The sequence below is a fragment of the Mustela nigripes genome, chromosome 3 (genome assembly GCF_022355385.1).
Source record: "Mustela nigripes isolate SB6536 chromosome 3, MUSNIG.SB6536, whole genome shotgun sequence".
In the NCBI taxonomy this organism is placed as follows: domain Eukaryota; kingdom Metazoa; phylum Chordata; class Mammalia; order Carnivora; family Mustelidae; genus Mustela; species Mustela nigripes.
The window spans coordinates 161,785,341-161,811,027 of NC_081559.1; the positions used below are offsets into that span (position 1 = coordinate 161,785,341).

At 47.9% G+C, this 25,687-nt stretch overlaps 1 long non-coding RNA gene across 1 annotated transcript in view; it reads right to left on the reverse strand.

Annotated features, from left to right (window-relative positions):
* Positions 1-6,008: 6,008 nt before the first annotated feature.
* LOC132014208 (uncharacterized) overlaps positions 6,009-25,687 on the reverse strand; it is a 39,393-nt gene continuing 19,714 nt past the window's right edge. Inside the window, exons 2-3 of the long non-coding RNA XR_009403241.1 lie at positions 7,781-7,876; positions 6,009-6,357 (exon numbers count right to left, since the gene is read on the reverse strand). This is a non-coding gene — a long non-coding RNA (uncharacterized LOC132014208). The remainder of the gene's footprint in view (positions 6,358-7,780; positions 7,877-25,687) is intronic.

Consider the following 25,687-nt stretch of genomic DNA (forward strand, 5'->3'; position numbering starts at 1 on the left):
GTATATGTCGTGAGGACAGATAGGGCACAAGTGTCAGGGATTTGGATAGATAAGGGGAAAGCACATTTCGAGGCTGTCCTCCCAGAGCTGGGGAGTCATGGCTCCGATGGGACCAAGAGCCACCAGGCTGCATCATTTCAAGGGGTTTTCATGTACCTGAGTCTTAACACCTGGGGAAACTTATTCCTTCGGAGATGCTTGCCTCCTGAGTGCCCCTGGGAAATTAAAGAAAGCATCAGGATTCTCTTCTTTCAGCTGAGTCAAAAGGCAGAGTGGTGCCTGGCCATTTAATTTTAGATTTTAACTTGAGGGGCTTATACAGTCCCTGTTACACTGATGTGAGCTACAGGACCCACAGCTGCTAGGGAAGAAGGCAGGAGATGGGACTCTGGCTCTTGTAGCGCCGTACTGGGAGATAATAAGCTAGAATAGCTAGCATTTTTTAAGTCCAAATTGTTGAGCCCTGGAAGGTTCTGTGAGGGGAAAAATCTGAGGAAGGAAAGGAGAGATTGTTCTGCTGTCTTGGGTGCTGAGAGCAGATTAAATATCAGCCCTGACACGTGCACTTGAATCGTTCTGTTGGGTTAGAGAAGTTTTAGCCCAAGGTCACTTATTTCCAGTTCTGAGTAAAATTATCTAAGTTGTCTGAAAATTTTCAAATGCATTTTTTGAGCTGGATTTGGCCAAGCTGTCAGGCAAGCATTTAGGGAAATGTTGTTAGCTTTGGAAATTGTGCCTTCTGCTAGGACCCTCATGGCCTGGAGGAATTAACCCATCTCCCCTGGTTTCCTCTTTGGCCCAGAGACCTCTGTGCCCCCCTCTGACTTGTTCTGTCCTGGTTTCTGGTTGAAGCCCACAAAGTCCTCCACCTTCGCTTTTCCAGAGGACTCTCCCAAGTCCTGGAAAAATAACAAAGAAAACTCAACTAAATGAACACACACACACAGGGTATAATATCTGGTTTTGGATGTTGCTTTCAGGAAATAATGTTTGTTCCTTCAAAATGTGTCATTGACTTCCATTTTCAGTGGTCACGGCCAAATATGACATGAGAAGATCTGATCTTAGAAATAAGTGCTGTGACAGCCTCAGCCTAGGAGTGATGAGGACAAGCCAGAGGAATACATGCTCGTGGCCATGACAGCCCAGTTCCCCATCCATCCCATAGGAAGAGACTTCCCTCCTTTTTTCCATAGGAGACTCCATAAGCAAGTTGGGGGTGATAACACTTGAATCCCCTAAAACTCTTCCCCCTCTCCTGGGAGAGACAGTCCTGGAGGCAAGTCTTGCTTCATCGCCAAGTCAGGCAGTGTATGCTCACTGTGAGTCTCAAGCTGAGCTGAGCTCGGTAAGGTCAAAAGCAGAAGGGGCTTTGTTCTTGCCCTTGATTCCAGGCTGAGAAAGGCCCAACCGAGTACCTGTGTCTTTCTGAGGCCTCTCTTACCAGGCTCAAATATCTGGTGGATGCTGGACCAGTACTCACTCCAAGAGTGATCCTGAGAATGTCCTTTTTGGGCCCAGGAAAAAAATGAACTTCTAAGATATAGGTGTTTAATGTTTAACATCAGGTGGGAGAAAGCCCTGATTTTGTATCATCTGCCAATCTCCGTGGTGTAAATGCTCCTAAGCTAACAACATGATGATAACTGGCTTGCAAAATTTCTGAATATTAATGATGGTCTCTTGAAAGTAAAAGCCAGCCCTAGCTCACCATTGGCACTAGCCCACCACACTGTCATTGCAACTGACCTGAAGATCCAGAGCCCTGCCTTCAGAGCCAGACAGACATGGTGGGGTCATGGGTGTGGGGTGGGGGAGGTCTTCTAGCTCTAGCACTGGGCAGGTGTGTGGCTCAGGCACATTACCTAACCTTTTTGAGCTTTAGGATACTCTATCCAGAAAACCAGGGTGAACAGAAATCCGTGCAGTCTCTGGGGCCAGATTGATAGAGGACCATGATGGGTAGCCTTTGCCCTTCCGTGCGGTCTGGTCTAAGTTAACACTGCCCATTAGAAGAGGATGCCATTCTGAGCAGGTGCTAGCCCCCATGGCCACCTCAGGGGTCACATGCTGATCTTGAGGGTTTGCTGTGAGTTGGGAATAAGATAATGAATGGGAAGGGCTGTCCTGCCCTAGATTCTGTATTGGATGAATGGAAGTTGTTATTAGTGCCCAACTCATCACCTTTCCTTATTCCTCTTGTGTTCTCCTGCTAAAGTCCCAATGAAACTCTGCCACACAGACTCCAGGCCTCTGACTAGGGTCAGGCACACCCACCCATTTGTTAGAAACAGCCCTGCCCACCTCGCCTCCTGTCCCTGCAGGACTAACCAGACCAGACCACACAGAATCAAGAGGCATGAAGAGCTGGCATTAACGCCTACCTACCACATTTTTCAGTATCTGTATCTTTGAGCTCTCTAGCCACTGATTTATATCCTGGGTCCTATTCCTAAAGGACTTTGCTCTCAGTCATTACAAGCCACAGCCCCTCATTGCAGTCGCATCTCCTAGAGGGAAGAAGGTGTAGAATACTTGACCAGTCGCCCCACCACATCTCTCGGCTCTTAGAAGCCCACGCACACCACTCCAGCTGCCACCTGCCAGCATCAGCGTCTTGCTGCCTGGGGACTTCCCCTCTCCACTGAAGCACCGTCTGTGACTGCTAACTGATGGCAGGTTGAGAGTGGCCCCCAGGGGTGGGGGTGTGCAGGGAGTATCCTGCAACCAATGACTGATGAGCACCACCGAAGAATACCCCGGTCCCCGCCCTCTCCAGGTGAGCTGAACACAGTTTGACCGGGAGCCCCAGATTTTCCCTGACAGGAGTAAGCCCCTATCACCCACCTGGGTAGCTGGCTAGGTCACTGACCCCTCAGTCATTAGCTCTGCCTTCGCTTTCTTAGCTCTCTCCGCATTTCCTCTGGTTTTCTCAGCACCTCCCCCAATACACTATTTTCACGTGAATTCTTGTCTCAGTGTCACGGCTTTAGAAGGAACCCAAATGATCCCAGGGGATGTATGAACCATCAGACGAACGATTCTTCGAGAGTGCAATTCCAAACTCTGCTTTCCGAACTGGAAATAGCACAGTCTGACACATACACGTGAATGGACAGGAACAATGGGACAGAATACCTAAAATGGAAATTATCCAGCAAAATGAGAGAGGTGTGGCTGCCAACCTGCTAACATTTAATGGGAGGAGAGATGCTGCTCTAGGCGTCTCAGGCCAAAGGAAGCATGTGGCTTCCTGTCATTAAGCTAAGGTCATACAGAGGAGGACAACTTTAAGACTTGGGTTTAGGCCCCTCCGTACTGTCGGTATGGTTCTGACAGGGCACCTGGAACACATTCTGACTCTTCTATCCGTGTCTCACCATCTGTACGTGGGGGCCATGGGCATGGAGGCCAGACTCCCTCTGCTGAGGATATGTGGCTATTTCTGGGTCCAGTGGAAGGGAGCGCTGCAGACCGAAATTCCGCCGCACGTGCCTTTGTTGAGCCCCTGGGTAAGAGAGCCCATGCTGGGAGCTCTGTGGCCTGCCCTCACCGAGCTCCCAGTCTGAGGGGACAGACAGGCAGGACACCCGCTAACTGCAGAATAGAGCCACGTGAAAATCATCCTGGAATATTTGGTTTAACGAAGTGCTGATGGAACGACCTATTTCCGTGCATGGGATTGAAAAAGTCATTCTTTATTGGATGAATGGAAGTAAACCTGCCAGCAGAAGGTCGGCGCATACTAGGAGCCCCATAAACCTTGGTTCACATCTAGCGTCCTTTCAACCCAGAGAATTCTGTGTCTAAGGACTAGTGCACAGAGACAGTCTTGTAGATTTTTGATGAGTTATAGCTCCAGTTATCTGCAAAAGGAAAGGCAAAAAGCCAAGGGTCTATTTGTAGCTCAATTACCAAAGCCAGTATTATCTGGCTCAGCTGTCCTTGAGGCCGAAGAACGGCGTACAGTTCCCTACTGGCCATCTATCTCACTTGGCTCTGGTGGCTGGGGCATCACAGTTCCAGATACTGGGTGACCAGGGGCCTGCCATAAAGGGGATGACCTATCTGGGAAGGATCCAGAATACCAGTGGCAGCCACAGTATCAGCAACTCCCATGGATTATGGGATCCCAGATCCAGGAGCAACATGTGAAGCCGAAGCCGTGCAAGCAAGCCGGTGTGAGCCGTCTTCATTTTGAGATTCAGGGGAGCGCTTGCAGCCTGCGCCCTGGGGATCCTCCCCAGCCCTCCCACACGGCAGCAGGAACAAAGCAAAGCGTGTTTGCTGCCTGTCTGATGTCTGCGAGGAGGCTCCAGCTCTAACCCAACAGCCCTGCCAGAACAGGGAGCTGTGGAGGGGTGCGCAGGGGTGGGGAGAGGCAGGGAGGGCCTTGAGCCCTCCTAATGGGCAGGGGGGCAACTGTTTGAGGACGGAGAGGCAGAGGGGGAGGGTGACGGAGTTAAAGCAAAGGTCACTGTGAGCGGCTCTAGCTAGCTAGCTTGCTCTGAGGAGGCCAGAAGACAAGATCTGTAAGCTCTGGAGGGTGTGTGTGTGTGTGTGTGTGTGTGTGTGTGTGTGAAACAGACAGACAGAGACAGAGAGAGGGAGGGAAAGATGTCACGACAAAGTACTAGGAAATTTAGGAAAATAGGCACTACTTAGCTCTAGTCACTTTTCACTCATCAAAAGTAATTTAATTCATTTCATAAATGTGAAGTGTGATTTACTTACAAATTAGATGGCTTGGGTTGGCGGGGGGGGGGGGTTGTAGGTTTGTTTAGAAGATGTGAGGGAATGAAAACATTTGCTGGGACAATCATGCCTTCCCCTCTATTCTCCACCAAAGAGAGAGAGGAAAAAAAAAACAACAAAAACAAAACCCTTCAAGAAAAATGTGCTTTGCTCCTCCCTTCCTACTCGTCCCACTACCAGTCACCACTGCCACCGCTTTCTCTCCTGCCCTGTTCTCCTCCTTGTGCCAACGGACTCTGCTCAGTCAGGTTCAGTCAGCCAGCCCGTCAGGTGGTCAGTCAACAAACATATACGCCTGGCATCAGTGTCTGTGGGTGGAAGCTATTCAACACGCAGATTATAGTTTTCATTTAGTCTAAGGAAGAGTGAATTCTCTCCTAAAAGGAGTCCACGCTCCATCAGAGAAAATGTCTGACTGTTTGAGCCAGCCACAGCCAGCCACGATGCTTCTGGAGGGTTCTTGCATCATGCGGGGCTTGGCTAAGATGACATCCAAGATGCCCCCCAGGGCTGACATCCCATGATTTTGTTGTGATCATTTTTAATGGAGTTGAAGAGACACCAAAGAAAAGACCGCGGTCCCTGAATGGGATCCCTCCCCACCCCCGCAACCTTCGCCTCCAAAGTGATCAATCCCAGCAGAGTAAATGTTCGCACTGATTTCGGCCTTCTTTCCAGTATTTGATGACTTGAAAGCTGTCTAGACAGAGCTGAAGGGCTGAGGAAAAGGGCCACGTGAATTCTCCAGCGTGGAGACACCAAGGGGAGGAGTCAGGACCTGTGATGATGCCCAGCGTGCTATGTTCAGCCTGGTCTATATTTACCCCCCAAAAAAGGCACGTGTCCTCCTCACTCAGAACCAAAGGTAACAATTGAAAATGAAGGACCAGATGAAAAGACAGGAAACTGAAGACAAGCAATTTTCCAACTGGAGATGGGGCAGCCTGTCCAAATCACACTGGGCTGAGCGAAGCAGGGCGATGCTTCTGGTCAACCTGATGGGCTCCCCCAGACACGTTTCTGGCATTCCCGCTATGTGAGTCCACATTTCAGGGACCGGGGAGTGAGGACCAGGCCTCCTCCCTGATCAAATGAACCTTCGGCTTGCTTGCCCTGAATCCCCCAGCCCGTGCAGGAGGGCCCACAGCCCGGCCTGGGAGGCTGTCTTCCAGAGCCTTCCCTGCGACTGGTTACCGTTCTCATACAAAACGATTCTTGCCTTAAATCTCGATGATTCACATGAGGAATAAGCTCTGACTTTAATAATCCTTCCAAAGATGAAGACATTCTCGGCAGAACCCATCCTCCTCTTGACGCTGTTCACGAATTAAGTATAAATCTGCCTCCCTTTCTTTCCCTCCCTGTCAGAGTGCTGTTCTATGAAACCGCTGTTAATCTGGGAGAATTGGCAATGGAAGTGTCTGTCAGAGAGATCGTTCTTACCATCCAGAGCTGCCTGGTGTAGGAGATGAGGTCATTTCTTCTGAAGCTTCTGGTATCCAAGGAGGAAAAGAACAACAAAACAAGGTCTGCTAATAAAGGTGTGAGAGTCTCTGGGTATTTTCTGTTGCTGAAGAGACCTCAAGGAAGGTTACTTCTGGGCTGAAAGCAAACTTTTGTCAAGGATTTCATTTTAGAAGGTTCAAAAGACACCAGACAGAGAGTGAGAACAAGAGACAGGATGAGGCATGCACAGAAAGAGGGTAAGAGATGAAGGGCAGGAGAAGGCAGGAGAGCCAGGCCTTGCTGAGATGTCACAGGAGAGAGTCATCGACAGAGGCTCCAGCGGTTTGATCACTGGAAAAATGTCTGTTAAGGGCTGAGGCAATGGAAGAGAGAAATTTCTGGATTTTTTTTTTTTTAAAGATATGCCTTTGCTTCTGCTTCTTTGTTCACCTGGAAGGACCTTTTTTTCTATCCATCTCTAGGCCCTCTATTCTAAAGGGGGCTCAGTTAAAGCCCCCCCCCCCCCAAAGACATCTTTGGTATCTCTTGTTATGTACATAATTGCTTCATCTTTTGCAAGTCAGTAGCAACTTTTTCCATTAAAACTTTTTTTTTATATATTTAGTCAGAGTAAAATACACATATTTTACCAACTTAGACATTTTTTTTAATTTTTAATTTTTTATAAACATATTTTTATCCCCAGGGGTACAGGTCTGTGAATCACCAGGTTTACAGGTTTAGACATTTTTTTTAAGAGTACACTTCAAAAGCGTTAAGTGTTTTCACATTGTTGCACAGTCTCCAGAACTTCTTTTTTTTTTTTTCCAGAACTTTTTCATCTTGCAAAACTGAAACTCTGTGCCCATTAAGCAACACCTCGCTATTCTACCGGCAACCACCATCTACTTTCTGTCTTGATGAATCTAACTACTTTAGGGACCTCCTATAAGTGAAATCATACAGTACTTATCTTTTTGTAATTGGCATACTTCACTTACAATAATGTCCTCAAGTTATTACATAAATCAGAATTTTCTTCTTCTTTTTTTTTTTTTTTTTTTTAAAGTAGGCTCCACACCAAGCATGGAGCCCAATGCAAGGCTTGAACTCATAACCCTGAGATGAAGACCTGAAGTGAAATCAAGAATTGGACACTCAACTGACTGAGCCACCCAGGCACTCTGGAGTTTCCTTCCTTTTTAAGGAATACTAACTTGATTCTGTTTTTCAAAAGGGAATGTATAACATGCAGTCTTATTTTTAAGTGACATATGCACATTATATCTCTTCTATAGAATTTTAGATCTTTTGAGGACAGGGTCTGAGTCTCCACACAGTTGAGTCCCACTGTACCTATCAGCTCTGTGCTTGGCAGCGAATCTGTGCTAACTGAATGTTTGTTGAGAAGATCAAAGGACAAATGTTGACATATTGCCTTAGGTGGGCTCTTCTAGACCTCCTGGTTTTTCCATAACCACACCCCCCAAAAGACTCAACAATTGTTTAAACCAATCCACATCATCAAGTTGAGGGGAGCAGAAACGGATTGGCATCAGCCATTTTGAGATGATCTTACCCCACAGCCTTGAATCAGTCCTGTGTCTTCTCCTGGCTTGAGTCTTCTACTTCCTTCTGGGAGACATCTCCTTTGGGACAGGAAATTGTGTCCAATCTTAAAAGAACAGAAAGATGGCATAAGAAGGAGTAAGGAGAGCAGGGGATGGGGTTTAAATAAGAATAGAAGCTGATAATTAGATTGAGATTTTCCATCCTGTTTGCTCTCTCATTGTGTTATCACTTTTAATATGTATCTTCTGATAAAGATGGGGTGGTAACGGGGGGCAGGGGGCTATGGAGGTCTTGTTATTACTCATACTAAACATTTTTTCCCACCCTTTGCCCCAGGTTGTCCCTATGGAAGACTGCTTTTTTGCAACTCAAGAAACAGTAAGAGAAGCCTTGTTACAATTCGATTTGGGAACTTGGGAGATCTAAATGAAACTTCATGTTTGGTCTGTAATACCTATTTTTGGAGTCACTTTAGTTAGCCTGTCTTATAGCCCTGCCTTTCCCTTTGTCTTTCCACAATCATTTGTAAGAGGAGATCATGGAACAAACATAGGCATTGAGTCAAGCCGTCTTGTGCTTTCCTGTTGGTATAACCTGGGGGAGGCCAACTCACGTCACTGAATCTGTTTCCTTATCTGTAAAGTGGGGAAAATACCCTCTACCTCCGCAGGTTTTCTTGATGATTCAATAATGTCATGGCTATTAGCTGCTCGGTCTAGCCATCGGATGATAATACATGCAAATTTCCTTCCCTTTCCCTGAGTTGAGCTGATGTCCCTCTACTCAAGCTGATTTGGCTCCATTTGGACCCTTGACTCCACAGAAGGCACATTTGCTGCCCTGGCTTTGTCTCTTCCTTAGCAGCCCATGATCCCCATGGAAACCCTATGGCAGTTCATCCTTTTGAGATGCCTGGACTCATCACAGAAGAGCATTTTGGTATGGGATAAGGCTCTGCTCAGGCCTAACAGAAACATGTTGGGAGATGGGATTTTCAAACTTATGAGAGAAGTCATAGATAGAAGAACAAACCACCACAGTTCAATTTATTTCCCAAATGACTTACTTCCATGGTAGGCAGAAGGCTGTGTGTTTGTACATTGCTTTTGGAGCTATAGGAGCATACCTACAGAAGAACCCCTCCCCCCTTTTTTTTTTGACCCACATCTTTTTTATTAGCAAAGCCTAGTCCTAAGGGTCAGCAAATGGGTAGGTGCTCTCCCAGCCCAGAACAAGCAGAAATATGAAAGCAGTTTCTGCAGTAGTCTAATAGAGCTGGTGCCCTCATTGATCCAGAATGCCAAAACCAATAGCCTATTTTTTAAAATATATTTTATTTATATATTTGACAGACAGAGAGCACAAGTAGGCAGAGAGGCAGGCAGAGAAGGGGGGTAGGCAGGCTCCCCGCTGAGCAGAGAGCCCGAAGCGGGACTCGATTCCAGGACCCTGGGATCATGACCTGAGTGGAAGGCAGGGGCTTTAACCCACTGAGCCACCCAGGTGCCCCACAATAGCCCATTTTTGAGAAAAAGCACATGGAATGTATTTGAGTTACCTTCTTCCTTCTCATTTAAGTGTCATTGCATTTATCTTGAGCACCACAGAGCTGTTCTTAGTCACTTCCCCCCATCAAACCCTTCCCTCTTAGACCTCAGAGAAGAAAACAACTACTTCCTACAAGGCAACAGTTAACCAAGACTTCATGAAAGTACCATTTGAGTCTGGCCTTGCAAGATGGGTAGGATTGGAAAATGTAAAGATTTGGAAGCAGGCAATTCTGGCAGAAGGAATGGAAGCAATAAAACTTGTAGTGGTGGGGCACCTGGGTGGCTCAGTGGGTTAAAGCCTCTGCCTTCAGCTCAGGTCATGATCCCAGGGTCCTGAGATCAAGCCCCACATTGCACTCTCTGCTCGGCAGGGAGCCTGCTTCCTCCTCTCTCTCTGCCTGACTCTCTGCCTACTTGTGATCTCTGTCAAATAAATAAATAAAATCTTTTTTAAAAATCTTAAAAAAAAAAACTTGTAGTGGTATCACTGGAGAATTATTTGGAGAATAAAAGGAATAATAAAATAGGCAATGTTAAACAGTGTAGTAGGCATTCTCTAGGATGATTGTCAGTGAACTCTGCTTCCTGATCTTCATGCTCTATGTAACTCCTCCCCTTGAGTATGGATCCGATCTATTGACCTCATGAATATTATGAGGAGAATATATCTGGAGTAATGGGGTCCCCTTCTGAGATTAGATTATACAAAGACTGTGCCTTCTTTCTTGGGTACTTTCTCTCTTGCTGTTGTTCTTTCTTGGATCGCGTGCCCTGAAGAAAACCAGCTGCCGTGTCATGAGGCAGCCCTGTGTAGAGGACCACATGGTGAGGGACTGAGGCCTTCCAACACCGATGTTGGTGAGCCTGGATGTGTCCCTTCTGCACAAGAGCCGAGCCTGTGGATGAGACCTCTTTGCCAATCGCTTGACTACAATCTCTCGAGAAGTTCTGAGGCAGAAGTGTCCAGCTAAACTGTGCCCAGATCCCTGACTCACAGAAGCTGTGGATAGTAAATGTTTGTTGTTTTAAGTCACAACGTCTGAGGGTAATTTGCTATGCAGCAACAGATAACCAATACGACCACTCTAACATACTTAGACATTGTGATAAGATATGTGACTTCCTATATCTGATGTCATTTAATCAACATTAGGTGGGTGTTCTTGTCCCAATTTTTCAGTTGAGAAAGCCAAAGTTTAGACATCTGCCCAATCCCTTTACATCTCTAGTAAGTGCAGGATCTGAGATTCAACACAGGTCACATTCCTGGGCCTGGGCTTTTAACTGAGACACTATATGTTCTATACTTTGGTTCATTCCTACCACCCCTGTCTCTCTGCTCCATGTCTCCTGAGGTCTGTTGGCAACTTGGTCCTCTTATCTAAGAAGAGCCTAAAAGGAAACTTGGGAGTTTCTCTTAAGTTTTTTGAACAGAATCTTACTCTCTAAGCTCAGTTGTCCCTGCCAGGCTGTGCCATCTCCTCACAGCTCCATCTGCTCTGAGAGCAGTGGCCCGTGACCCCCAGACCCCAACCTCTTCTTCTTTATCTTCTAACCACTCCTCACCCTGGGTACCCCCTGTGGTTTGGGGAGTTAAGGTTTGTGGGGCTACTCTTGAGTGGAGTAATGACTCCCTTTCTGTTGCCCTGTGTTGGAAGTTGTTTCCTGGGAGACCATATCATATCCTCCAGGACCCGACAAATACAACTTTTCCACTTACTTCTATCACAGCGCCAGGAGAGCCCAGCCCCTACTCCAACTCCAGGAGATGGAGAACCCCAGTCCTGTGGGCCCTTTCCCAATCTCTGATAAAACAGGAGAATCTCAGACTTGCTCTGCTTCCACCACAGTTTCATGAGAAGCCAGCTTATTCCAGGATATTCCTAGGAGATTTATACTTGACACTGCTTGTCAGTCACCTGTGATAGTCTCTCCTTGGGCCTTTGCAGGGAGGCAGGGGTGCAGATGTGTGGGTGGCCACACGCTGGGCCCTGAGGGACCCTGGTATTCCTTCTCAACACAGTATCTATTGCCAATTCAGTGAGATCTTGGACACATTGGCTGAGTCTCAAGAGGTCTAGAGATGAATGGTTATCTTTGGTTAATATTGAAAACAAACAAACTAATCAAACAGAAACTTGAGAGTTAGAAAGGACCTTTCATGATTGATAAGATGGTCTTCCCTGTTGACCTAATGCTACATTTTGCTATACTGTGTATGTAAGCTCATAAGCTCAAAGGAAGTCACTGCTCAGAAAATTAGCTCCAACCCCCTGGACTTCATACCTCAATTCCCTGTTAATCCTTGACGGAAATGAGCAGGGCTCTATGCTTCAGAAGAACTTACAATGGGTAACTAAGGTCCAAAGGCAACCTCTCCCTGGTGGCAAAACTGAGCTCTTGTCCCAGCTTGGCCACCCACTCTCCAGGTGATCCTGGGTGGTTCAACTCACCTCTGTGAACCTGTTTCCTTATATGTTACACCAGGAGGGTGGGGCAGGCCTCCGCTGAGAACTCGAGGCTTGACTCTAGTTTTATGGGCTTTGGCATTGTTTCTAGGGCTGGCCTGTGAACAGGGCTCCCCCCACCTGTGTTTCTTCTGCCTCTGCTCAGATGGGCTTCCCAGTCCTGCTGGTTCTTGGAATAGTGGTTTGTCTGAAACAGGGTTTCACATAAAAGCATTCTGTGGGTCCAAGACTGAAGGCCTCTAGCTAGGTCCCTGTTGAGGAACGGAACAATCTTCAGGCTTCCTGGATTATTCTTAACAAGCCAGGAATTTCCTTTCAGAAACAGACTGCGTGGTCTCCAAACACCTGCGACAGCCCATTCCACACTTATTGGAAGGTGGAGAAGGGTGGGGGAACCGTGACTAACGAACAGCCTCTCCTTCGTTCCAGGAACGGGGCACCAGGCTGGAGACCCACAGAGCCCTGGGATGAGGCTCCATTTTACTAGAAAATCAGCAAATGCTAGAATAGAGACTTAAACTCAAGTACATGACAGAGGAGACCTTAATGAGTCCAGAAATATTTATTAGAGTGAAAGGGTCCCCAACAGGTCCTCCGAGTTGGCTTTGAAGCAGTTTATCAAGCAGAGAAGTGAAATGATTTACCCAAAGTCATATAGTTAGAGAATGCATTTGATTCGCATTATGCATTCAGACACCTTTCTTTTATAAGAGGGACTCAGAACCCATTTAAAAGAAGTTCAAGGACACATCAGCAGGAGGCAGTCAGTGGCTCTGCCTTCCCTCTTGTTTTCAAGTAGGACTTCCTTGCTTTTCCAAAGGATGTTCTTTGGCCTGCACACCAAACAGACCCACCCAATATCGAAGGGCCCTGTGTAAACACCCTTTCTTCTATCTTATCAAAATCCCTCCTACCTGGGTTTATCAGAGGTGACTCACTCCCTGGAGCCCTTTGCAGGGACCTGGACTGGGATTGCAGGGCTGAGGGGTACCAGTTTCTGTACACGCTTGAGAAAAGGGCCTCGAAAACCTCCAGTCATCTCCATCTCCCCAGGCAGAAAGCCCCACCATCAGGATTTGGGGGAGTCTGGCCCCAGAAGTCGTTCCTGCCCTTTCCCACAAGACCCTTGTGTGTTGGTGGTCTTTAGGGGCACGTTATCCTTAGAAATCAGACAACTGGGTGCCATAGGAACCAGGCCTGGTGGTTGCAGGAAAGAAAGCGAACGCTCTGAAATGTGAGCCAAATGGTGGGGGCGAGGGGGTGGGCACTCAAGAAATACTTCTTTCATGCTGGAAGTGTTAGCTGCTCTTACCTTCAAGAAACACATTTTTGAGAGGAAGACAAGTGATCATTTGGCTTGAGGAGCCCAAGTCCCCAGTCATAGTAGTTTCACCACGGGGGAACAAGAGGTCTGGAGAAATGTCACATTGGTTTCTGCCTCCCAGTCGGGGTTGGGGGAAGGGGCAGGTGTGGGAGGGGAGGGGGAGAGCTGCATCAGCTGTCTACCCAAGCTGTCCCTCCCTCCCTCTCTGTTGAGTGACAGTCATCTGCCAGACACTGTGCAAGAGGCAGGGAATCCAATGGGAGCAGAGACAAAGGCCTGGCCCTCCCCTCCGGGCCCTTCCAGTCCGGTGCGAGGGAGACCCATCGTATCAAGGCATGGCAGCTGTGAGGAACGCTGCAAAGAAGAGCTTCGTGGGGGCCTCAGGGGGTGCAGTGACTGATCCATGAGGCTAATACGGGTGTTCCCGAAGAAGTGATGTTTGGGTGGAGGATATCCGAAAGGGCATAAGCGGGGAGGGAGTGAGGGCAGGGCCCTGTGAGAAAGCTGCGGGGGGAATGGAAGGTGGCCAGGGAGGCCCAGGGCAGAGGGTGGAGGGGACCAAGGTAGGAGTCAGGACTGGAGAGGACGGCTATGTCAGCCACTTTCGGAGTTGTATCTTTAGGCTGGGGGTGACTGGAAGTCTGTCAAGGGACTGGAGAAGGGAGTAAACTTCGGGGGATACTGGATCTATATTTGGGCTGCCAGCCCCGTGCAAGCCGTGGGCCCAGAGGCCTCTTCACCCTCCCTGTCAAGCACTGCCAGTGGGTATGGGATCTCCAGGCTCAAGAACCAGGAAATGGTGGAGTTGGAGGCAGGCAGGGACAGATGCCCGGAGAGTGGGACCTTCGTGTCCCCTTCCCAATCCCCGCCAAGTGAAGTTCAGGTCCCTCAGGCCTGCCTTCTCCAGATGCTGCTCACCACCCCTTCCCCCTTGGAGCCCACTAAGCACCCCAGCCCGAGAGAGAGGCTTCTGTGCACCGCCCCTGCCCCGCTCACACCCCAGGCGCAGTGAGTCACCCACCTGCGTGGTGAGTCAGGGAAAGAGGTGAGAACGTGAATGCCAGGGAGGCTGGTAAGGCAGGTGGGCGCTTGGCAGGCAGGGGTGTGCTCCTGGGGGAGCAGCCCCGCCCCCAAGGCCCCCCCCCAACTCGCACCCTCCACGCCAAGTGAGCTTCGAGGAACCCTTCTGTCCCATCCCCTGCAGGAGGCTTCTTCCCAGTTCCCTCTCCCCCACGCCCGCCTCCCTCCACTGTGGGCAGACCGCCACCATCACCATGGTTACCGGGCTCCTGCTGCAGCTCTGGAGATCAGCAGGAGTCAGGGCTGGGGGAGGGTGGCTGGTCTCATTAGTCTTCCTATGAACTGGCTTCTTTTAAAATCAGCTCAAGGCTGCACACTGCAGATTCAAGGCCTGCTTACCTGAAAGGTTCACCTCAAACACACACAAGATGAGAACAACCGAATGGACCACATATCCTGCGGGACCTTATTTGTACCGCCAAAGGATGCCTTTTAATCACGGACACATAAGAGTGTGTCAGTCAGCACCGAGACCCAAGATGTAAGGGCCACTCACTGGGCCACCTGAAGCTTGTAAGGCTTTGGTTGTTGGAGGCAATCTGGGGCCAGACAGACCTGGATTCAAATCCTGACCCTGCCACTCATCAAAGGAATGAACTGGGACAAGCTTTTGAAACTGGTTGGGCCTCAGTTTCCTCTTATGTTGGGTGTGGATAATCACATTCACCTTGTAGGTTGTAGCGAGGGTTAAAGGTAGTTTATGCAAAGTGTTTGGCACATCGTAGGCGTTAAAAATGGCCGTTGTTTGCTGCTGTTATTAGAGTTCTAAGCCCATGGAGAGGCATGGGTCTGGTGATTTAAGGGTTACGCAAAAGGCAGGTTTCCCCAGTGACTTATATGGGCTGCGGAGACCATCGGTTTCAAGCCGGTGGGTAGAGCAATTTCCAGTCCGTCCTCAGAAGTCTCTTACATGTTGGGAGACATAATGTAACCCCAAATCACAATGTATCAAGATAGTAGAAAAGCGAAGGAATAAGCAGGAAGGAGGAAAGTCCGAACTGAGTGCCTTGGGAGCAGGATAGCAAACCACAAAGGGGACTAAGTTGCTAACGGCCCAGAGAACCAAGGCAGTCCTGTAGAAGGGGATGGTGTGGGCCCTGGAAAGAGACATTGTTTTTATTGTATTTATAAGAGGCAGATAGCTTGCAGGTCCCAACCCCTACTCCCCTTCCTGCAGGGGACAGGAGAGTTATTTTCTAGAAAAACTCAATATGAGAGACTGTGCTACTGACTTCAGCTACAGAGGGAGCCTGGGTTCGCTGAAAGTTTGCACTGTAAGTGAGCCCTTCTCCTTTGCCTCATCCTGTCCTCCTCCTAGCCTAAGATCAACAGGGGCAGAAGGGTGAAAGATTCTTTTCTGTAGGAACTGACCCAGTCCAGGACAAAGACCAACACACACTGACATTTGGAGGCTCCAGGCAAAAAAGCCATTGTTGACGTGATCACCCTAGAATAGATCCCATCCATGTACACAGAACTTCGGTCAGCTCTTTAAGACCATAACCTTAAATCTGAGTGGCAGTTAACAATCACCAGAGAAGAAAATATCCAACAGGACAGAGAATAAAATAGTCAAACAGGACAGCAAAAGGATCTATGAAAGAAGCAGAAATGATGAATGAGCAGCAGAAAGTGAAAATAAAGTATATTTGATATCTTTGAAGGCATAAGAGAAAACCCTGCATCCCCAGGATATGAAGAAAAAGGGATACTCAAGGCAAGAAAGAGTTTTTGAAAATCAAATATATGAAGTGAAAATTTCAAAAATTCTGTATCAGCGTTGGATGATACAGTGACAGAAATTTCCCTGAAAGCAAACAAAGAGAAGAGGAATAGGAATAAAAAAGAAAATTAGAGGAGTAATTCAGGAGGTTCAACATGCAATAAGGAGTTTCAGAAGAAGAGAGAAAAATGATGATAAGGAAGTTACCAAAGAAATAATACAAAAAGATGCTCTAGAACTGAAGGACACAAATCTTGGCCAACATGCCCAGAACAGTAGCTGAAAATGGACCTAGACCAAGATACCCCATTGTGACACTAGAACTCTAGGGATAAAAAAAAAAGTCTTAAGAGTTTTCAAAGAGAAAACTCAGAAGTTACATATAAAAGATCAAAAATCAGAATGGCATTGGATTTCTCAAAAGTAGCACTGGAAGTTCGAAGACTTTGGAAAAATGCTTTCATTATCCCCAGGGAAAATTATTTGCAGCCTAGATTTCTATTCCTGGCCACACTATTGAAGAAGTATGAGGACAAAATAAAGGCATTTTCTAACATGTAAAATACAAAAAAGTTTACATTTGATGTGCCCTTTCTTGGGAAGCCACCGGAGGATGCTCCATGATGAGGGCATAACCAAGAAAGAGGAAGAAGGCTTGGGATCCAAAAATGCATCGGGGCAAAGGGAATTTCCAAGATGGGGGTGAAGGAAAGTCCCAGAATGAATGCTATGGGACAGGCCTAGGAACCCACCAGTTGGGGTTAGAAAAGAGCATTGAGGCTCCAAGAAGAATTTCTCTAGGAAATTCTGATGATTGAATCAGTTTGCAGAGTTACTGGAAATAGGGAAAGATATAGATATTTAAGGAAAACAAAGCAAATGCAAGATATAAAGGAATTATTAACTCCAGAAGGAAGAAAACACTGAGGAAAAAATAAAATAAAATCTCAGCTCACTACTTGCTGAGGTAGCGAACAATGTTTATTTTACATAATCATCATAATGAAAATACTGTGTGTGGATTGAACCAAAAACTGATAAACAATTATGTTGGAAGGCTAGAAAGCACAGGAAGGGGCAGGATGAATGATCTAAAATATTTGCTTACTCTAGTGGAAAATATTTAAAATAAGTGACTTGAGAGGCTATATGCCTATCATCTAAAAATATGAATGCAAATACCAAAAAAGAAAAATAAAGCTGTGAATGTTGTGAGTAGTTTTGCCTCTGGGAAAGAAAGAGAGATGAGATAGGAAGGAAGTCAAGGGACTTTCACAGATGGTATATTTTGATACAATAAAAATTAATTAAAAATCCAATAAAGGAAAAAAGGCTGGACCTATGTTGGTCAAATGATGGCTTTACAAACACACACCAAGGCTGCTTTTCAAATGCTTCAATAATAAAGTCAGCAAAAACAAAATGTCAGATACATGCATAGCATTACGAGAATTTCTGGAATTGGGACCATTATTCCCATTAATACGAAAACACCAACAGTAACAACTAGCAAGAGTTTCCATAGGCTTTCAAGACATTTGCTACCATGTTATCCCATTCTTTCAAGGAAAACACAGGATTTAATGGAAGTCTTTAATTTAGTAAGTAGTAGAAGCGGGATGTAAAGCCAAGTCCTCTGTGATAGATTATATTTTCAAAGATGGACTAATCCCTCATGCTCTTCTTCCCCTTCTCCATCAAAAGATGGAGTCTTTTGGGCGCCTGGGTGGCTCAGTGGGTTAAACCTCTGCCTTCAGCTCAGGTCATCATCTCAGGGTCCTGGGATCGAGTCCTGCATTGAGCTCTCTGCTCAGTGGAAAGCCTGCTTCTCCCTCTGTCTCTGCCTACTTGTGATTTCTCTCTCTGTGTCACATAAATAAATAAAGTCCTTAAGAAAAAAAAAAGATGGAGTCTATTTCTCTACCCGTTGAGTCTGGGCAGGTCTTGTGTCAGCTTTGACCAATATAACACCATGTGGGGGATTTTTGGTGACTTTCAAGACTTAGGTCATTAGAAGCCCTGCAGCATTTGCTTTGGTCTTTTGGGATATTCCCTCTGGCACACTCTTTCTTGGAAAGAAGCATCCTCTTGGGAGATGCCTAAGCCACATGTAAAAACACTTTAGTCAATCTCCAGTTTAACTAGCATCAACTGCCTACCATGTAAGTGAGCCACCATCTTGGACTCCAGATGAGCCTTCGGTAGACTCCAGCCCTGGTCACTATCTGACTACAGCTGCGTGAGAGATGTCAAGTGAAACCACCCAGATGATATGTCAACTCACAGAACTGTAAGAGAGAATAATAAGATTATTACTTGAAGTCCATTTAAGTTTTAGGGTGTTCTTTTTACACGGCAATAGGTAATTGAGACATCACCTGGCACCAAGGTCCAAGGTCCATAGTCTTTCCCTGACACCATCCTATGAGTATTTCTCAGCAGAGACATTATTGAAATTTGGGTGGGAGAATTTTTATTATGTAAGCTTTCCCTGCACACTGTGGGATCCTTAGCACCCTAGCCTTTGCCTGTGAATCTGATACCCCTCCCCCAATTTCATGGTGATAACTAAGAATGCCTTCATAGTTTCCCAAATGACTCCAAAGAATTAACATCCCCAAGTGAGATCTCCAGGTAGACGAAACCATTTTGAAGTGGTTTAAAACCGAATTCCGCATGAATGGAAAAGAGAGGGCAGTTCTGTGAGTGGGAAAGGAGAGGAAGGGAGAGTAAGCAGGATATTGTTATCAAGTCCAAATGCAAAGGGTCTCCACAGTCCTACCTCTGACACTGAGGGTGCTAGCTTTTTGGCCTTGAGCTCCCTAAGCCTTGCAAGCTGTTTGGTGGTAACCATGCCCATGAGGGAAAGGGTGTGGGAGCTGCAGAACCCTCAAGCATTGATCAGCGAGGGAACAGGAGAGATCATTTATGCAACACACTCACTTTGTTGTCTACTGAAGCCAGAATGGGAATGTGCACCAGGACTATACCCCAGGCCCTTCCACCTAAGCCACATATGCTTTCTACCACTCAAGCAAGGAAACACTTGTGACTGAGTTTATTTAGAGGGAAAAAGGGATAAATTTACTTTGGGCATGCAAAATACACTGTCCAAGTTAGCCTAACATGCTTTCTGGTTGTGTTAGTTTGCCAGGGCTGCTATAACCAAGAACCACAAACTGACTGACTTAACAGAAAAAGATTGTTTCACTGTTCTGGAAGCTAAAAGTTCATGATCAAGGTGTTAACAGGGTTGGTTGTTTCTGAGGGATGCAAAAGAAACTCCATGCCACATTCTCCTCTAGCTTCTGGGGGCTTGCTGGCTATCTTTTGCATTCCTCTGTCTTCACTTTCATATGGTGCTCTACCTGTGTGCATCTGGGTCCAAATCGCTCCTTTTTATAAAGACACCCACCTTATTGGGTTATAGCCCACCCTGCATCATTGTAACCTCAGCTTACTTCTGAAAGAACCCCATTTCCAAGGATAGTCACATTCAAGTGTTAGGTCTTCAACATATGGATTTTGGGGAGACACAACTCAACCCATACAAGAGTCATTCCATGAACTCATATGCTTTCTGTTTCCCACATGAAGTGTTACTTTGATTTCCTGTGTTCACATCCTACTTTGATTCTTGCCTTCAAACTCTCCAATGTAGTGGATTGACTTGAATAATTAACCAACATTAACCCAGACGAGCCAGGGGATCTGTCTCTTTTCCTGAGATGGCATGTTGTAGCCTGAGATCTGCTTTGGCAACCACAGAAAGTTTTTGATGGGGCCTCTAATCTGCTTCTGTGGGCACACCTGTGACGGCTGTGACCTAGGTGTGAGTCACATTTTGCCTTCAGAAGGATCCCAAAGAATGACATTAGCTGACTGAAGACACCTGGGAAATGCAGTCACCTGGGGGATGGGAAGCCTTCCAGCTTTAGAAGCACAACGTCTTTAAGACACACAATGGGATGAGGGAGAATATGGGAAAAGCCTGATGTCCTTGGGAGTCCGGGGAGAAGTCCTCAGCCGTTTATTTATTCCGACATTCTTTCAACTTGTTCTCAGTGAGTGAGCACCCGGTATGAGCCAGGCATGGTAAAATTTAAAATCTAGTGGGCAAGAAAAGTAAACATATAAGTAATTTCTGATTGTGATAAGTGATAGGGAAAAAAACAGGGTGAAGTAATAAGAAAGGGCAAGGACACTGACATTGAAAGGTAGTCAAAGAGCCCCCTTAAGAGGGGTAACAATTGGGGCCTAGAGGATTCAGGCAAAGGCATTCCGGGGGGCAGGAAGAGTCTGTGCAAAGGCCCTGAGAGGCTGGTGCACTCAGTGTGTATAAGGAACTGAGAAGAAATGGATGTTCAGGAGCAGAGGCAAGAGATGAGGCTGGAGAGGGGGCTGTGGGGCCAAGACAGGGACATCAGATTTCACAGCAACACTAAGCAAAGCCACTGAGGAGTTTTTAAGCAAGAGAATGATAGGATTTGATTTCTGCGTTCCGTTTTTTTAAATCATTTTCTGTGTCCCAGATTGGCAAAGATTCAAGTTTGTAAACACGTGGTGTTGGCAAAGGTGTGGGAAACAGACTATCTCCTGTCTTGTTGGCAGAGTTATAAATTTGTATAAACCCTAAAGGGAGTGATTCGGCAATATTCATCAGAATCAAAAATGCACTACTTAGACTCGGCAACTTTGCTTCCATGAATTTACCCCGTACATATATGCTTCAAAATCAACATACACTAGATTATTTGCTGTAGCATTGTAGGGTTGCGAAAGATTGAAAAAGGCCCTAAATTTCAATAAGTGACTAAATCATAACATTAACACAGAAGGGCTTTGATGAGTGAATGTTGGTCACCCACACAATAGACTGCTGGGCAATCACAGGGACAAGGGAGCTCTTTACATACTGACGGGGGCCAGTCTCTGAGATAAACTTTAAAAGGCAAAGATCATACAGTTTGAACTGATAGAACATTGTGTGTCAATTATACATCAATAACAATCATTTAAAAAAAACCAAGGGTATAAAGTATACATCATTTAAGAACAAGGTGTGTACAGGTGCGTTTTGGTCCTCCAGGAAAGGAAGAATTAGAACCCTAAAGAAGCAAAAGATTTGGCGGCCATGGGAGAATGGAGCCAGATGGAAGCAGGGAAGGGTTCAGAAGCCACCTGGGTGCCCCCGCTGGAGGCACTGGCGTGGACACTGGGGGGCGCTACATGGAGAAGGGGAGAAGTCGAGTGGACAAAAGAGCAGTGGGAAAGCGGGACTGGATCTCCAGGTGTGAAAAGGGAACCGAGAACTCGGGACAGCTAGCCAGGTTTCTTGCTTGAACTCCTGATGGAGGTGCTATTTACCTAGAGGGGGGGCACACTTGGGGTAGAGTGTGGGAAAGAATGGAGGGAGTGGTCTGGGGCATACTGAGTGGAAGTGCCAGGGACCCTCTAAGTGGAGGTGTTACTTGGGAGCCAAGGTTGTGAGTTTCGGGTTTAGACTTCCTGCTTGATCATTCCACCACCCCCCAACACCCCCCCTCCTCCCACCCCGCAGAATGCTGCCAGTATCTGTAAAGGACAGCTGGCTGTTTTCAGGTGACAAGAGGAGGCAAGAGCATTCCTGGGAAGGGAGCAGGGAAGACGCTCTCCAGGTGGTAACGTAAGGGACAGATCAGAGGGAGGTAAGATGGAGCCAACCAGCAAGTTACTGCTGGAATAAAGGAGCTGAACAAACTTAGGGCGGATGGGGATGGAGAAGAGGGGACAGCTCGGATGTGGATGGGATGTGGGGGTGGGGAGGGAGATGAGCAGAGAATAACTCCCAGCCTTCTGGCTCGATGAGGGGACTGCAGGAGTGGTGGGGCCATTTCCTGAAAGCAAATGTGGGAGGAGGCAGGGGGAGGCGATCCTTAATTAACCTGAGCTTGACTCGGTTCCCAGAGACCCAGCTGTGTGCGGAGAGGACTTTTTTCACAGCCTGTGCCTTGCCACACCACCCAGCAGCCCTGTCCCGGGAGCTTCTGGAAGTTCTTACTCTAGCACCACTAACTTTGATTCCTTCTTCCCATGGCTGCCACATCAGATCCAACAACAAAACCTAAAAATCCTGCCATTGAACCATCTCATTGCTGTCCTCACCTTTCTATTCCCACTGGGGCCTCAAGTGGCGGGAGCTGGCCAGAGCCTCTCTGGAGCTCTGAGACCTGTTTCTCGCTCACAGGAGGCCTCTCGCTGCAGTTGAGGGTGCTGAGCAGAAGATGGTTCTGGAACAATCTGCAGGTCGAATCGGTAACCATTATTGAGAACTTTCCCCAGAATAATATGGCCATGAGCCACCATCTCATAGATGATGCTAGCTAAGTCTGAGGTTAGAATTCAATAGAATTTCCTCTGAAGCTTTGGAACTGGGAAAGTCCTTTGACAAGTGGCTGACCAAAATGCAGAGGGCCGTCCACCCCAGCAAGAGCCTGACTACCACAAAGAAAGTACAACATGGTGAGGCCTTGGCTCTGGAGGGCCTGCTGCCCTCTGTGGGTCACAGCCAGCCAGCCGGCACTGTCCTTCTGGCCCCCGCCCCTGCCAGAAGTTAGGGATTGTGTGATATCTAAACCAAGTTGACCAGGTACATATCAGGAGGCCAGCGAGGAGAAGCGAGGGGGGTGTGTGGGAGGAACACCTACATACTGTGTGGTCCAGCGGGGATAACTCAGGAAGGGAACAGAGTAATTGTTCGGGAGTTTGGAGTCAGTCGGACCCAGTTTCCTGTCATGGCTGGGCCACTTAAGAGTTGTGTGGCTGTGGAAAGGTCACACTACTTCTCCTCAAGTGCCACATTTCTGAGTTGTCAAATGACAACTGTGACCAGATGCTTCAGATGCTTTCTAGTAAAAAAAGAGTTAGAAGAACCAAACCTCCAGAGTCTCAGTGATCCAAGGCTATACTCCGACCACTAAACATTTTTTGGGAATCCTAGGCCACATGGAACTGAGTGTTTCTACTCTCCCTGGGATGGACGTCACATTTTGGTGACCTGAGGCTTGAGGGGGAAATCTTTTCCCTTCCAGCTCACCCTGTCTGGGTCCACTTGCCTCCCTCATTATAGTTACAAAGTAGAAGGTGCAAGTGTGTGTTGCGGGGTTGGGCAAGGGGGGTGGGGGGGGGCGGGAGGGCATGCTCACATGTGGTGGGGGTGTAGGGGGCAGTCAGGGAGAGAAGCTCCTTCACCCCCCACCCTAGGAGACAGAGATGGGAATGATGAAGTTCTAGAGCCTAGGTGAGGTTCGGTGGGGTGAGATCCGGAGCCAATGACCAAGAAAGAATTCTTCAGACATCTTTGGTGCAAAATGGTGGTTTTTTAAAGCACGGGGACAGGACCCAGTGGGCAGAAAGAGCTACTGCCCCGGGTTGTGAGGGATGGCAGGCTCTGTACCCTGCGGTTGGGAGAAGGTGAGGGAAAGGGAGGTTTCAACGGAGCTTTCATATGCTAAAGGAGGCCTACAAGGTGCTGGGGATACCTGAGGCCTTGCTCTTGATCAATGTTGTCTTTTGGCAAGCCATTAACATCAAGATAGTTGGGAGACTCCTGTCTTGCAGGATTGTGATCTCTGCAAGTTAACTATTTGTTTCTTGTTTATGGTGGTCAGGGGTGCCTGAGGAATGTCATACATATTACGAGGGGAGTGCAAGGTGCCAGCTTTTGCTTTGTCCTCAGTCAGCCTCCTGCTCCCTCATCAGGAAGGCAGCTCATCCCCCAGGGGTGGGGCCCTGGTGGGTGGCCTGGGCGCAGTGCCCTTCCCACTCCTCCAGCCTACTCTCTGCCTTCATCTCTGACTTTCCACCAGTGTAGGAGTGACTCAGGAAAGGACCGGATGAGCAAGGAATCTCTGCCTGTCTGGGGCCACAGGTGATGAAGTCCCAGAACCTAAGTCAGGTTCGGTGGGGTGAGGAGGTTCGGAGCCGACGACTAAAGAAAGAATTCTTAAGACGTCATTGGTGCAAAATGGTGGTTTATTAAAGCACGGGGACAGGACCCGTGGGCAGGAAGAGAGCTCTTGCTTTGTCCTCAGCCAGCCTCCTGCTCCCTCATCACAGGCAGCTTCTGCAGCAGCCACGGGACTCTGGCCAGTCACCAGTGAGTTTCCGACCCCCTACGGCACCCAAACCTGCCAACACCTTGATCTCAGACTTGCAGCCTTCAGAACTGTGGGAAAAAGAAACGTCCATTCTTTAAGCCCCCCAGTCTGTGGTATCTTGTTGTGGCAGCAAACTAAGAGAGATACGATGATGGGAGTCTCTTAAAATTCTTTTCTAATTTCACTATTTCCCAAGTGATCTCCAAAGCAATGTCACTAACTGAGATGGAGATGCTGGGGACTGGAGCACGAGGGAATGCCTGCACTGAGGGACAAGGCTGCGTTTTCAGGGAGCACTAAAGACTCCCTCACATTTGAAGTAACACCAATCAGCCGACTTACAATCTTTTTTGCTGTTCATGTTCAATGTTGTGGGGGGGATGGCCGAGGTGGGGTGGGACAGGTGTGGAGTTGACAGAAGGCTGAGTCCCACCGGGACTGCCATTGTGTGAGGACCGCAGCGCAAAAGAAGGGGGAGGGCACAGGTGTGTGTGTGTGACAACACGGAGTTGTGACTGGCCACGGAACCTGGGCTAGAGATGCGGGAACTGGAGAAGTTGAGGATGGTGAGGGCCACTTGGAAGGCAGTAAGATCAGTGACTCTGGGTCCTGGTTCGGTTGAGCAGAGGTGGGCATTGTGGTTCTGGAAGAAATGAGCAAAGGCGCGAAGTGAGGAGGAGGTCGAAGAGGAGGTAGCAGAGGCTCTGTGATTTTTTTTCTTTTTAGATTTTATTTATTTATTTGACGGAGAGAGAGATCACAGGTAGGCAGAGAGGCAGGCAGAAGGAGAGGGAGAAGCAGGCTCCCCGCTGAGCAAAGAGCCCGATGCGGGGCTCGATCCTAGGACAGTGAGATCATGACCTGAGCCAAAGGCAGAGGTTTAACCCACTGAGCCACCCAGGCGCTGCGATTCTTAACGAGGGGAGGTTTCGGTGTCTGTGAGGGGATGAAATCAAGGAACCAGAATGGTTCGTTAGAAGGACTGAGTCTGCGGGTACCAAAATCAAGTATTGCCACTGAGAAAGTTGCACCAATGACAGGCAGGTGTTGAATCTGAAGAAACAAGGGGAGTGAGCCTAGACTGGGCCCATGGCTGTGCCGGGGTGAGGTCAGCCAGTATGGGCTGCAACTCTGGGGGTCTAGGCCGGGGTGAATTTCATAGATGACCCTGATGGGTGCAGTAGGGGGTCGGAAACTCACTGGTGACTGGCCAGAGTCCCGTGGCTGCTGCAGAAGCTGCCTGTGGCCCCAGACAGGCAGAGATTCCTTGCTCATCCGGTCCTTTCCTGAGTCACTCCTACACTGGTGGAAATTCAGAGATGAAGGCAGAGAGTAGGCTGGAGGAGTGGGAAGGGCACTGCGCCCAGGCCACCCACCAGGGCCCCACCCCTGGGGGATGAGCTGCCTTCCTTGGCTTGTAGACAGCCGCCTTCTCATTGCATTCTTACACAGTCTTCCCTCTGTGTGCACCCACTCCTGGGGTCTCTTCCTCTTCTTGTAGGGACATCAGTCACACTGGATTAGGGCCCACTCATGTGGGGTAGAGCCCACCCCCTTCCGGGCACACAGGCTTAGCAGCCTGAGCTCCTCCCAGGATGCCTTAAGCCCTCCAGGAAAGTTTTTAGGGCCCC